Consider the following 16,385-nt stretch of genomic DNA (forward strand, 5'->3'; position numbering starts at 1 on the left):
CAATTATGCAGAAGTTTACGGTATGCTTCATTATTAGAATCTCAGATGTTACGATACTGATAATGAAACTTATAGTAGCTTGGAAACATACAAAAAATTATTTTTCATTAGCTTAATCATCTTAAATCCATAGCCGGCGCGAATGATTTCTTCTTTAATAAATCACAATGACAGAAATTAGTTAGTCATAAACAAAGAAACCACAACGTTGGGTAACTATAAAAATAGCACAATACATGATATATGTTCAGAAGAGAAATTAGAAGAAATCGAGCGGCTGCAAAGATATACTTTATTGTTCATTACGACATTTATTCTTTATTCTAGATGGTTTTCACACTAAGCCATAATAACTGGCCTTTTTTCGGGAAAGTACTAGACGCACATTCAATATTCTCATGGCGTGGTATCATTCCAGTCTTTAGATCTGTTGACAGTTATAAAAGTGTATTTTGATAACTGGAAGGCTGTAAATCCGTCCATTCACGTACTATTGCTTCATAGGTTCCTTCCCGGTTAGATATAACGCACGTTAGACCCTAATGTGGTAATGTCAAAAGTTCTACATTCGCCCTCCTCCGTAATAAAATACGTCTGATGAAACTAATGTGACCATTTACTTCTAAATTTACTCTTATTTGTAAATTCTAAAAGTTAGAAATAAAATAGTTAACCATTGGATTTATTTAAGAAACTAGCAAAGTAATATTTATAGTCTATCTGCTCATGAATCACTACCAAGCTTCTGGTTTGTGCTGTGCTCTTTAAGAACAAGCGTGCTCCATTTCCATATAATGCAGACTACGGGAAAGTCGAAAAACACTTATAAATTTATATTGATATTTACTATCCACCAGTCGGCCTGGGTAGCGTAGTTGGTATAGCGTTGGCCTTCTATGCTCGAGGTTGCAGGTTCGATACCGACCCAGGTCGATGGCATTTAAGTGTGTTTAAATGCGACAGGCTCATGTCAGTAGATTTACTGGTATGCAAAAGAACTCCTTCGGGACAAAATCCCGGCACACTGGCGACACTGCTATAACCTCTGCAGTTGCGAGCGTCGTTAAATAAACCATAATTTAAATTTAAACTATCCAACATTTATTTTTATTCATAATCTTATGCACATTTTTTTTAATCTGCATTGCTTTATTGTGTGTTAAGCAAGCCCCATCACGTACTATTTTCCGGGGAAAGTGAAATTAATTTTTTATGAAAAAACATTCTTATTTTAATTTTTCACTGCTACTGATAAAATTACAACACACTCAAAATTCCTCATAATCATAATGCTCAAAAAATGTGCACTGGGTCCAAAAATAATGTTACAATGTTATGGTGAATGTTTGTATATTGTTTTTTAAATTTGCCTTGAATCTCTTTCCAGTCTTGCGATTCATTGTGAGCATTTCGTTGTTAATAGCTCATAACCATCTTATAGATGTAAACATTGGGTTGATTATTTTTAATTCAAAGAAATTTAACGTATTTTAAAATTTGTAATCTGTCTTCAGTATAGGAATGGGGAAAGCTCTTGACCTCACTTCAAGGAAAAAATTCAGAAATTGCCACACATTGCAGCATTGTGATATACTCAGCGATAAATTGCCGTTACGGAAGGAATATCTAGATCTTAAATAAGATATATAAATAATAAAATAAAAAGACATGAACAGTTACAACCAGATAGAAAGAAGAATGTGGTCGCAAACGAATAACAGCTAAAAGAACAGACAGAAAAATTCGACGAAACACTTCGGACAACCGAAGAAAACCAAAACTAGTAATCATAAAAAATATTCTAAACAATAATGGAGTAGCAGTTTCTATCAAAGGTCTACAAAACCAAATCAAATTCCTGTTAATGAAACTAATTGCTGCGAAAAGCAATAAAATTTAAAAAATCAATACAACTATAACAATAAATTAAATATTAATTTCTGAATATAACAGATATATTATTTATTCCTATATTAATAGATATTTTTTACGTCAACAGTTTATTTTATTTCTGATTCAGGATTTGGGAATAGAATGTTGTCGACCTGTAAAAAAAAACAATGTTGACTTAAGCTATAGAACAGAAACGTTTGCAATGGGTGAAAATGTATAAAAATTTAACATAGGAAGACTGGAATAAGTATTAAATCATGCTAGTACTAAGTGCATTATGATTACAAACTTAAGAATAATAAAAAATAAAATAAAAAATGAACACCGATAAAATCTAGCCCTGCACAATGTAATTACTGTATATGACTGAGAAACAATAATGACCAGATCATAGCTGGAATGAAAGCTATTATAATGAATTAGTAACAAGATTTTCAGCGAACATACGTAGAACAAAAGAGGTGACAGTATCACTTTATGTTTACTTACATTTCGGTGCAGAATATTATGATTTTTGCTTCCTGTAAAATTTCTCAATTTACTTAAAACTATAGTTACTGTATAATGGAAATTAAAACTCATTTAATGTTTTCACTTCAATTATAAAGTTCCCACTATTTCCATTATAAAGTAATGAAAAGATGCCGAAAATTATAAATAAAATAAAATCCTGATATTCTTGTGCATTTCGCACTCATTTCATATCGACGCCCAACGATTAACTAAATGAGCAATATTCGATATGGCCGAGTATATTGAAAGTAAATTTCCAATTTCCTGCAAAGCAACAGCCAAGTGAAACAGAATCAAATATCTTGGAGCAGACTAGGCTTTGAAGGAAACTCGGCGTATTTACATCCGAGGACGTCATCAGCTAATGTTCTGAATGATAAAGAACCGGAAACCACCACTCACTTCCTACGTCATTTCCTCCTTTTTATTCTTCGCTTTTTATTCATTCCTGGTTTCATTTTCATTTCGAAAGAAGTCCATTTAAATTATTAGCAGTTCTTATTAACTCAGTGCGAGGTTGTAAAATAGTAGTCTGTACACCACCACAAACTGTACGAATATTAAGAGATATTCATTCACTTTTATATCGGATATTCATTCATTCAAAGTTTTCTGTTCAAAGGTAATTCATTCACTGCAAATCCAGCATTCTCCAATAAATCCTATTTTCAGTCTTCCTCTTAGTCTCCGCATATGATTTATATACTATCTTAAGGTCATCTAACATCTGATATTTTCTTCTGCCCCGAACTCTTCTTCCGTTTACCATTCCTTCCAGTGCATTCTTCAATAGGCAGTTTCTTCTCAGCAACCTTTCTCCACACGCTTCTCAAAAGAGCACCATCAGTGCTGTCAACATCCCTGCTGATCCTCATCATAAGAGCCAGGTAGCGTGGTAATGGTGGAATAAACACAGATTCTTTTATGTAGTTCCACAAAAGTTACAAGATGTTAAATCCGGCGAACGAGGAGGACATCTTAAAATACGAGTAGACTACACGTATTGGCATCACTTTCTGCTGCACGTTCTATCCAACGCTGTAGCAAATAATCACATAGATATTCATGCACTTCACAGCGAAAATGTATTAGAGCGCCATCCTTCTGAAAGATAAAGTCATTCTTCTCATCTATTAACTATGACATCAGTCATCCTTATGAGCAAATGCTGGGTAACTTTCGGTGCTGGACCCAGGACTCATTTCACCGGCATTATCACCTTCATCTCATTCAGACGCTAAATAACCTCAGACGTTGATAAAGCGTCTTAAAATAACCTACTAATATTTTAAAAAGTCTTCCTTCTCCATTCCAACATAGTCACAGTTAATTCAATGAAGAAAAAATGTCCGTAAACGTTTTCGCATGGCATTGTGCAGAACACATTCACCTTTGGTTCGTGTTGAACATGAAAGTTTGTCTCAGATGCTCAAATTGCGGCAGTTGATCTTGTTACTCAAGTGAACGGTAACTTTTCATTGAATATCACTTCTTAGCAAAACCATCCTCCCCTTCCAGTCTTTAGAATGCTTAAAATGTTTCAATGAGTGAACACTTCCTGAAATTATTTCACACTGTCTTCAGCGGGATACCAAATTCTATGCTAGCTTTTTTTTTTTGTCGATGTCTGAAGACTTTGTTGAAGCACTGACGAATATTTTGCGCCGCCCTATCAAAAGTCGACTAGCTGATTTCGATTTGCATGAGGGCACGACACGTTGATGTTGCCCCACAGAAAAGGTATTAGATCCGACGAATGTTGAAATTAGTCATACAAGTTGTAAATTTTCTGTTTGGTTGCAGGTTATTACAGAAATTCTTCGAAAAGGAGATGGTGCGGTAATAATTGATCCGTGCTACTGAAAATTCAAACTATACGAGGATTTCTCCTGTGAAGTAGGCTAATAGCCATTTTTTTTACAAACAGTATGAGTATGTATGTCTCGTTTTATTGTAATCTGACAATATTGCAATGATAGATGACCGTGATTGGTTGAAATTGAACGAATTTTTATACAGATTGGTCACTGACTGCATGAGCGAAATAGCTAAATTGAACAGACATAAATGACACAAGCCTAAATATTCGATGGTGTCGGTGAAAATTAAAGATCTTGAAATTATAGTAGCAGCAGTAGTAGTAGTAGTAGTAGTAGTAGTAGTAGTAGTAGTAGTGGTGGTGGTGGTGGTGGTAGTGATGGTGGTGGTGGTGGTAGTGATGGTGGTGGTGGTGGTGGTAGCAGCAGCAGGGATATAAATAGTATCTTATTCAACGAATCTTTCAATTAAAAAGATTATTCAGGAAATGCCTGGAGGTCTCTGTTGGAAACAGGTTTTTAAGTGCCATAAATCAACGACAGAACACAAACAACTTTAGTTCGTATTCGGAGGAATCCATGCTAACAATTAAGGATATTATCGCCCATTAAAATCCACCTCTCTCGGCCAGGTTTAAACCCACGAGCCTTGGATACAACGGTTAGCATGGTAACCGCAATACCACCGAGGCTGTTTCTTCTAATTGTGTCACATGAAGAAATGTATTAATCTATAAATATGGGATCAGGCATTTAACATATTTTTATTTTACATTCACTCGTACAACCATTGATAGCACTGTTTCTAGCAAACAGAACTACAGTATAATATTCTCATCTTTCGCAGAAAATTAATTTGGGCTCTAAATGATAGTTTTGTTTTCTTAACAAACTGAGGTCTCTGAATGATTTTTCCACTTTCAGTTTCTGATGATGTGAAACTTCACTACCACTGGCACCTACATTCATTTCATTACTTCTTCACTCCTATTTTGGAATCTTTTCATAACCACGGCATCCTTCTCTCTCTATTTTATTTTCCTCATGTCCTCTCAGTTCTTTTCCCATCAGCTGACTAATCTCCAACCCATTTATAAAATGAGATGCCATTTTCTCTTTAGAATATAACGATAGAATCGCACGGCGACAGTGGCGCCTATGCTGGGGAAGTCCAATTAATGAAGCCCATTAGAAGCCTGCGGAGAACTACCAACCGCGCCACAGCGGTCTTTATAGGAGGCCATGATAACACAACGCGTTGCAAGATTAATCAGGCAGACACATTCCGCGATCTTGATTTAAAAATACAAGTAACCGCATGCGCACAAGCAGGCGGTGAATACAAAATAAATTGAGAGACAGGCAGCTATATTTTAACAATTTCATAAATCCCATGATATTCATATTTTCATTTTTGTACGACAAAATTTTCATTCATTTTTTTTTAATCCATAGGCTTTAGATGATAGCTAATTTTTCACAAATCAATAGAAATATTGAAGATTAAGTAGTCCATGATCTTCATACAATTACCATGTTTTCCATATTATAATAGAATTTTATAATATGCAAATCTGGCTTTCAGGTAGAAGCTCCCTGCGAAGCACAGAATTGTGTGCACTCAAAGTTGAGTTTCTGGCTTCTGGTCAGCCCATTTGAGTTGTGTGTATATAAAGGGAAGAATTGTGACGGTGTCGTGCATGGTTCCTGGGGTATCTCAGTCGGTAGAGCATTCGTGCGCTAAGTGATGGGTCCCGGTATCGATATCCGGCCCCGGAACAATTTTTCCCTTGTAAATTATTCAAGAATATTATATTACCTCTGATTGAAATTCTAGGTGATATGTACAGCTACATATTATCAGGCAGTACATATCATATCATATGACGATATGTCAGAGAAAGAACAATATTGTTTGTAGCCTATACATCTGAAGTCTGATCAGTTTAATATGTAACTAATCAACGATGTATACAATAGAGGGGGAAAGGAACTGACCACCCTCTCCATTATCTCCTGGCCTAGTTGTCTCATAAGTGCTACCTTCTTAGTATCACTTGTGAGGTTCAGACCTGTCTTTGGACAGTTGACTAAACGACAACAATAGAATATATGTTAATTGAAATGAATTAGACGTAATCGATAGAAACCTTTTAGGTAACTCAGACTTCACAAAATGACGTACAGTATATAATATCGAGGGCATCATGCCAGAAGGACGTATCAAGTGATTTTCCTATCCTTGTCTACATAACAAGTTAGGTACTGTCTTTGATTCTTTTTCATGCCCATTATAGTCCTCAAATGATTATTTTCAAACATAGATTCCATTAAAATATCTCAATAACGCAGGAGTGTGGTCGTAAATAAAATATTACCTGGGCGGCACACAAGAAAAGTTTATTATTATTACGGTAAAACCCCGACAAGGCGAGTATTTATTCTAATTTTCACTTACGCAGGGTGACAGTGAAATAACCCTGCAGATTTTCGGACCAAATAGTTCATGTTGTATGTAACAAAAGAGTGCAATACCATATTGGTGGAAAGTTCAAAGTTTACCCATAAAAAATGTTTTTTTTTTTTCCAAATGTTTAATACCTTCTTATTCGGTAACTATTTAGAGTATGATCGTAATCTTTCTTCATATCGATAGAAAATCTAATAAACAATAATTTTTCCCTCTGATGTATTTCAATACCACAGACGGTTTTCGTGTAAATTTAATTTAAAAACCTCTAATTTTAAGCCAATGACCGTTGCGAGCAGATTGCAACGTCGTAGCCAGAGACGGATGTGGGAGATTGTTTACCTATGGAGGCAGATCTTTTACATCTGTATTACGAGAAGAAATATGAGTGTGTTAGCGGCGATGTTGCCAGATTGCTGGAACATCTAACTTAATTTTCTAATTAACTCTGCTTTTAATCACAAATATAATAAGTTTTTCTACTAATTTAAGGGCACCCTATCGATCCTTTCAATCTATAGGGTTATTTTACTTTCACCCTGTATACAGTAGACTATACAATATATTACCATTCTCTTATTGAATTACATCATTCACAAACAGTAAGTAATACAGTATTATCCCATTATGCATACACCAAAGACATTTACAGTACCGATATGTACTTAATTCTTTCGAAAAAGAAAAGTATTTTATAGCCATTTTCCTGGTATGTGAATCATTACAATGAATAATCACATTTTCAAGATGATTTAAATATGAATTTAGGGTCTACTGAATGACATCGTCTGAACAAGAGCTTTCCGTTAAACTCATAATGTGATCAGAATCGCAGTCACATTCACTTTAATACACCAAAGTAAACAAACTCACTAGCAAAAATTTCTAGAATTACGGTCGACAGAAAAGTTGTTTGAAAAAGAGGGAGTAGGAAAAGAGTAATGCATCTAGGCATAGGCGCGAAGGTAAAAGTTCGAATAAGAGGGTGAGTTGTTATATGTAGGCTTAAGTGGGCAGGTAAATACCGCATTATTATTATTATTATTATTATTATTATTATTATTATTATCATCATCGTCATCACCATCATCATCATCATCATCACCAAATTTGTCGGCACCTTTGCTGCTATTTTAACAACCTTATCGCCTTAAAGTATCCATAGATTAACAACTCAGACTAATTAGGTCTAATTTTTTTCTCTACAAACTTATCTCCGTTGTGATTTTCTCGCCTCCTGTTATCAGTTGTTAGTCGAGTGAGATTAGCTAGTTCTAATGATCCCTCTTTCCACTCGAAGACGGAACTACAGCCTACCAAAATTTCTAAGCATTGTGTTTTCCAACATTTTATCAGCAAGAAGAATATTTTGTCCCAGTAAGTCGTTACTTTCTCCCTTTAAGTCGGAAATTAATTTCCGAATTTATTATTTTAAAAATCAACGCATCTTGTAGTCGCTCATTCGCTAATCATTGATTGTATGGGTTGCTAAAAAATGTTAACAGAATAACACAATCAGAAGAATTGAAAATCATTTTATAGATCAGTCGAATAAATGTGATTTCGCCAGATCTGCTGATTCTTCAGTAGAGTTGGTATCACCCCTCCTCCGTATCACTCGTAATCAAGAGGTACATTTGTGTAAGGGAAAATAGGGCGATAAAAACAAATGAGATGGTGGGGGAGAAAAAAATAAAAGGAAGGGACTCGAAAGAAAACCAGCTTACCTTACAAGAGAAGAATCTGGTGGCTACCAAGTTTTAAGGAAAATGGGGAAGAAAATGAAACTTGAAAGAGGATCGAAAGGAAAGGGGCAGAGGAAGTGCTGGGAAAGAGAAAGGAAGGTGAGATGTGTGCAGAGGAAGGCACGAGAATGGGCGCACGGAAGAGGGGGTGCAGGGCTCGTTTATTACGAAGAGTCTCTCAAAGACACTTAGCAAGCTTCCGCCTCTTCGCGTTTCCGATTTCGTGAGGAGAATTCCTCACTACATCGCAGAAATCCCGCATCATGCAGGAGAGTAACCGGGCACCGCACTCAGCTGCTGTTGCTTCCAATCCTGCACCACTACAGACGGAATTATCCCGTATCTTACAGCAAGACAGAGCGACATGGCCGATCTAGATTTCGCCTCGAATGACGATAAAAAATGTTACTTTCGGACTAAATTCTGAAAGACTCTAGGGCTCGATCATCACTTCAACAAACAATAGATGTCGTTCATTTTATCATCATAATCATCATCATCATCATCATCAACGCCGTTGTTGTCTTCGTCATTGTCAGCGTCATCGCAGCTATCACATCGTGACTCGGGTTTTAAGAAATAAAATTTACCAAAATTGCTCCACAAATTGTCCTTAAACATTTAAATATTTCTGTAACATACTAAACACTACTGTAGCAATCGGTATAGCTCAGTCGGCTGAGGCGCTTGCCTGCCGATCCGGAGTTGCATTTGGGCATGGGTTCGTTTCCCGCTTGGACTGATTATTTGGTTGGGTTTTTGTCCAAGGTTTCCCCCAATCGTAAGGCGAATGTCAGGTAATCTATGGCCAATCCTCGGCCACATCTCGCAAAATACCATCTCCCTATCACCAATCCCATCGACGCTAAATAACATAGTAATTGATACAGCGTCGTAAAACAAGCAAGTAAGAACACTAATATAATATTTTATTGAAAGAAAAACACTACAGCTCATTTTGAAATACTTCCATTTCAATTTTTGTGCGGTTAATGACATACAGGGATTTTCGAAAGTTATTTAGTCAATTAGTTAATAGGGTTTCAAAAGGGCGTGTCAGCTACTATGGCTATTTTCGTCCTTATTTATAATTCTCTGAAAAAACACACACCTACACACACATAAACATTACCATAAGCTAAATGCGAACACGAACTAAACACTTTATCACAATATAACTAGATGCACTTTTCAAAAATAAGGATAACTTTAATTGCTCATATTTTCTTACATAGTTTTAAAAATTCTGGCACTGATTTATTACACATCACTATGACAGAGAGTTTGTCTGTTTCTGTTTGTTTTGGTGGTTGCGTTACCAGTAGGCACTTTTTTGTAACTTGGCTTCCAAGGTCGCCAGATATCAACCCAGGATATTATTGGTTGTGGGGCTAGCCCAAGAAAAGAGTGTTCTTGAGAAACCTACGGCAATGAATGAGTTGAAGGACTTCATCGTACACATTGTGGCAGATTTTCCACAACACGAACTCAGAACTGCTGTATGCAGCCTGAAGAGAGGCTGTTACTTTTACGTGAACGAAATGGTGAACACATACTGTATACCTGCGAAAAAGTTATGATAATAGATGGTGGAGCAAAAAATTCCACTTCTTTTGTAATATTTCAGTGCTAGAACATTTAAATCTGCGAATAAAATATGAGCAATTAAACTTACCTTGTTTGAAAAACCTTGTCTTTCAACATAAACATTAATTAACATTTGGGATAAAGTTTTGGAACCGTTTTCATTTCTATGAAAATAATAAACACAATCATCGTCATTACTATTATTATTATCGTCATATTCATTACAATCTCCGCTATAGTCATGGCTATGATTATCCCTTTTAAATACATTTTTAAAAGCTTGCTCAAAAACTTGTGTTTTAAAATATACAATACCCGTTGCAAGCCCTCACTCCTTTTTACTACACAGAATGCAATGAATTATATAGACGCATTTGGAAAGTATACTTCTGCAGTTCTGCTATTGCTGCCGTAACAAAACACCCACCAAAATACCTGGAAAGCATTTTTATGTCCAGACTACTTCTTCTCGCAGGGAATGGGCTCTAGACAATGACTCTGGCTTTCCTCGGAACTTTTATGGTGTGACAGATATAACAGATGACTTTGATAGACAAAGGGACGCATAATGCCTCCAGGAGTTTCCATGGTAACAAGCTTTTGTGTTCAAATCAAAGTGAGTACAAAATAAGCAAACTTCAGAGTTTCAATTTTAAGGGCGATCAAGGACACAGACTCCCACATAATATTGTCTACTTTGTTTCGGATAGATCCTAAATCTATGACATGCTGTGTTAGTATACTCAACCCTGTAATCGTAATCTTATTTTTCTTTATCCTTTTGTAAATACATAATTCGGTTCCTTGATTACAATACAAAATAATTCATTTTATTTATGTGGAGTGTTTTCCATTCAATCGAGAATTTACACTTAACTCAAGATCTGATATTCTAAATATTCATGACAGAACTCCCATCATGTATGATCAGCACAAGTCAGGCCTCTATCTAGTAGAACACAAAATATTACAACGGCAACAAATCTAGATAAAAGTGAAGCACAGGATTGCCTTTCACACAACGTGAAGTATTGATGCATTTTGCTTGACGCATATAATAACTGTATAATATCTTATGGGACACGCGAAAGCATCATGGTTAAGACGTTAAGGCCAGGAGGGTTCGATTCTCAATGGATCACGGATTTTTTCCATTGGCCTAATCCTTTCAACCGAACCATAAGTCTGGGTTCTACTCAGTCTCTAATAGAAATGAATACCAGAGTCATTTCCTTGGTGGTAAAGGCGGAAAAGAAATTCTTGCGTGATATTTAACAAGACTATTTCGCAAACAGAATAATACGTAAATAAATCATTTATAAAATGGAGATAATAACGCATAATATTAATGAATGAGACATTTTATTTACCAACTATGTATAAAATGTCATTCGCTCTCACGTCCTGTCGTATTCCTCAAGACAAAAATAATGTCCAATGGCAGAACTATTAGCTTTTCGTTATTAGTACGACCCTACAAGCGGCTCATAGATGTCGCTAGTGCTGAGAATAGTAGAATACACCACAGGCGGCATGGTTCACATAACACTCACAGACAATGATGCAGAATAATTATTTATATTTTATTACGATGTACCGAAGTATATATGATATTTCCGTGCAGAAATTCTGCGTCATCATACGATGAAGGGTGAGTGGAACAGAGAAAAATTCTCTCCGGCACCGAGATTTGAACCCGGGTTTTCAGTTCTACGTGCTGACGCTCTATTCACTAAGCCACACAGAATTCCCATCCCGATGTCGGATTGAATCCTCTCAGTGGATAGAGCGTCAGTATGTATAGCTGAAAACCCGAGTTTAAATCTCGGTGCCGGAGAGAATTTTTCTCTGTTCCACTCTTCCTTTATCATAGAATAATTATTGTTGAGATGACACAGCGGAACCGGAGTACCCAGAGAAAACTCCTGTATTACCCGAATCACGGACTTGTCCAATACAAGTTATACTTTCATTGTAGAGAGGATTTGAACCCGGACTCTCACTGGCTTATAAGTCCAACTCTCTTTCACCAAGCCACGGTGGCATGAAAATATTTATTTAGACATAAGACCAGAGATTTCTAACTTGAACTAGCCTACTTCAACTACTTACATATGAATGACAGAAACAACGCTGTAATAAATATATTAATTATGTCACAGATGAAATGAAATTTAAAAAATAAAAATTTAATTAAATGTAAAATTATGAAGTGGCATTCCGTAAAAGTAAATTTATTGGAAGTATTTAATGCCAAGGAAATTATTGTTGATTGTTTCCCAGTGTACTGATAATTAGGTTATGATGTTCCTAATTAATTTGTATGGACATACAGCAATTTTCATTGCATTCCAAAGAATTAGCATAGTCTACAAGCAGGAAGCAATTGAGATTCATCAACGACAAGATAAAAGTAACAATGTAAAATCGAAAATCATTTAAAGGGAAGTATCATTTCACCAATGTGGTGTAAGAACTAATTAGAACTGTTCTATCACTGGAACATTATAGATTTTATAGTTATTTCTGTCATTTCGCTGACATTAGACCAATGTTTCCTGTTTGGTAGGCTACATAGTCTACGCCAGCCATGCAAACATGTCTGATGTGCGTGTTCCCTGCCGAGAGCTTAGCTGAATATTTTGTACTTACGTAGCCTATCAAGCAGGAATCAATTGAAATTATCAGCTACGAAGACATGACAAAATTAACAATATGAAATCAACAATATTCCAGTGCAATAGATTGGTCTGTTTTAATATTCGACGGATTTTTACATTCTATTAGTGAATAAATTTGTACATAAGCGAGATAGTCATATAAATATTGTAAATGTAAACCAATAAGCAAAAATAAACACAGGAAACAGATGCGGTCAATATTTTTTGTATCTGTTACGGACAAAGATTCCTGGGGAATGAAGTACGATTATTATTATTATTATTATTATTATTATTATTATTATTATTACTACTACTACTACTTACTTACTTATAAATGGCTTTTAAGGAACCCGCAGGTTCACTCCCGCCCTGACATAATCCCGCCATGCATCTGTCCCTATCCTCTTTATCGTTATTAAAGTTTTAAATTCATGTTTTTATTGAATATCAATGGCTTCTGTCTGATTGTCAATTTACATTAAATGTGTGTTTTTTCTCTCTCTCTCTCTCTCTCTCTCTCTCTCTCTCTCTCTCTCTTTTTACTCTTGTGTGTTATTTATTGGTTTCAATTAAGTTACTTACTGCTTTTAGTGAGCTGTCCTTATAAATTTTAAGTTATATTATTGGCTAAGACTACACCGTACACGAGCCTGGCTCTTACGGTATTGGCTGGAAACATTTTTGTTTTATAATTTTAATTTATACTCACTAGCTAGCTAGCTAAGTAAGTAAATAAAATAAATAGAAATACACAATACCCTTCCTTCCTTCTTCTGTCCATGTTACCTACTTGTATGCATATTATATGCTGAGACGAGGCTCAAGGGCACAGAATGAGATCATTCAAGAGATTGCAATACTTACAATTCTTTCCTCTGTTTTGCGGCGTTGAAGGTAGAGTAATAATGCCTCTTGCCCTTAATCCTCCAGTCTTGCTATATGTAAAGCCTTTCCTCACACAAATGAACTCTTGGCTTCCTCATTTGTTTCTCAAGCAATTTATCACAGACTTCGTTTGAGACTTTCCTTTTCCAGGTTGAATTTTTTCGTTTAAAGATTTCCTTTTCATTACTACTGAATTCTAACATTCAAGTACCTAACTGCGGCTTTTTATTGGATAAAACATATTTAGTCCGGATAATAAAGAGCGCAAACTTGGCAGGAAATGTATCTTAATTTGTTACAAAGTCCCATTCACTTACATCCACTACGAAGGAAAAACAAATGAGTCGGAACGGCTTTCCAGATATATAGAGGTAACATTTCTTCAGTACCATACGAGGAAGCACTTTGTCAATGCAAGAAATCTTTCTTACGCAAATTTAAGATTCTGTGACCAGAACATTCTGCGTGTGTCCGCAAATTTATTTCAAAAACAATTCATTGATATTTAGGAAGAAAAATCCATTGCTTCATTAAATTTTAAGGGAGGGGCTTCCTAGTTTATGACGTCAATATTTTCTACGCTCTGACTTAAGAAGTAATATATCAGACTATAAAGTTCGCGCACTTGATGTTCTTGTGTCATGCTCTAGACTTCATTGAAGGAGTCCAGGTACTTCAGTATTGGTTAAAAATAGTGGTTCAAAAATTTCATCGGCCTATTCATACTTTGAACATCACTTGACAAACATTACGCTCTCCATTTAGATTGATCATTAGCATAAGGTTTACAGTAGTATGTATTATTGCTAAGTGTTGGAGTTACTGTAACTGTAGACACGGTATGTGTTCAAAATCATTCAGAAATACTGTCTAGTTAACTTACTACCAGAAAAGTTCAAACTTTAAATAGTTTTATTTTAATGACTAGTTGCTAATCAATTAATGTTATATCATCCCATGACAAATCTTCGGACTCATTTTGAGCTAAATAACCGATTTAAAGTAAGCTACAACTGAACTATAAATTTTACGTAGAACGATACACCGACAAGTTGAATTTTGGCGATCCTTTTTTTATCTCTATTTTTTCTGTCTCTGCGAACTCTCCTCTACCCCGTTCTTCCATTTCATTTAGTTTTCTTGCTTTTGTGCGGCAGTTAATCTCGAAATCATGAAACTGTAAGATAAAATTCTGTGAAATATTTTAATTCTATTTTTTATTTAGACTACTAACAAACTTTATATTCTCTTGCCGCTAAACATCATTAGAGGTTTCTATTGAATATTTGTTCGTTAGCTTGTGTTGAGTAGTTCACGAGATATTAAATTTTTAGATGGTGAGAGTGTAAACACCGTAGGTAGCATTGACATGGTCAAAATTTCGGTAGTTTTAAAGATTCTTCTATCACTGTTTTTTTTTAGCGCGTACACATATTTCTTACCTTTCAAAAGATGTATCGTTCCCTGCTCTAGTCGAAGTAGGCGCGGAGCACTGTGTAACTCGAAAGTCTGACACCGCGAGCCTCGAGGTGATGTCCCCTTTGTACTGAAAAGTGAAACACTTTACGTCAATAATAAATTTATTGTATGTAACAGACAAGAATCTTGACATTAATTTACAATTTCCCCCATACTTGTTCTTTTTATTTTTCCAAAGAGTTCGCCACTTATCCACATTCTCTCCTTTCGTTTCTTCCTTTCCCTTTTCTTCTTCTCCCCTTTACCTCTAGTGCTATTTAACTGCTCCAGTTGTCACTTTTGTCTTGTGTAAGTAAAAATTATTTATAAGAAAATTGTTAGACCCGAATATTTTATTTTTCACTTACATTCCAATTTTAAACACCGAGCAGGCTAATATTAGAAGTTTTCAAATGGACACTACAGTACAGGAGGCGAAGTGCCTCCTCTGAAGAATCTGAGAAAAATAAAATTTAGGAAACATAGTAAAGCTCAATGTGGAAAACCAAATGGAAGAACCGAGCAGAATGGATGTTAGGTACCGGAAGACGATATCGATCATCATAAACCGCATATGAATTAATTATTAACATTTTATTTGCAAGGTATTTAAAGAAGAAGACTGTTCTTGATGCAGTCATAAACGCTGTCATATTGATTTTAGAGATACTGATGTACTCGTTCGGTTATGACTGGTCAGAAATGAAGTTAGACTATCTTAGCTGATATTTTAACGAGCCGAACTTCTAATCATTGATGCTCTTTCTACCTCCAAATTTCATCTGTAGGCTTGTAATATTGGGGACCGAATACACAAGTTGATTGCAGCATTGTACATATGCCGGGGACGTGAGCTAGTACGAGGACACTGACTTGGTTCTGCGATCGATTACGCGAATAATAAGGTACACATAAACAAATCTGGACAGCTCTAAAAGTTAATATAGGCCTACGTTACATAGCATTACAAAGATATATTTTTACCTACCTTTGATTATGTACAGAAGAATTATCATAGAATTATTCGTGGGTTTGAGTTTCCTCTTTTCTTTTCTTCTGCTACAATGTCTCTGTATTATAATACCGCTTGTCACCTCTATGTTTGTATTACATAATTTACATGTAATATTCCCGTCATTCACTTCAAAACCTTCACCAAATTCCGTTGCAAAAATAAACATCTGAGAACCTTTAACCTTCAGCATTATTATTCAGCAGGTTCACTGTTTACGCATGCTACGGTAGTGACTGGCGAACGGAGCATTCAGCAGGTACACTGTTTACGCATGCTAGGGTTCAGCATAGGTTGTATGGCTCGCTTCTGCTTCAATAAGTTTTTTAAATAATAATAATA

The sequence above is a fragment of the Periplaneta americana genome, chromosome 2 (assembly GCF_040183065.1).
Source record: "Periplaneta americana isolate PAMFEO1 chromosome 2, P.americana_PAMFEO1_priV1, whole genome shotgun sequence".
Lineage (NCBI taxonomy): Eukaryota > Metazoa > Arthropoda > Insecta > Blattodea > Blattidae > Periplaneta > Periplaneta americana.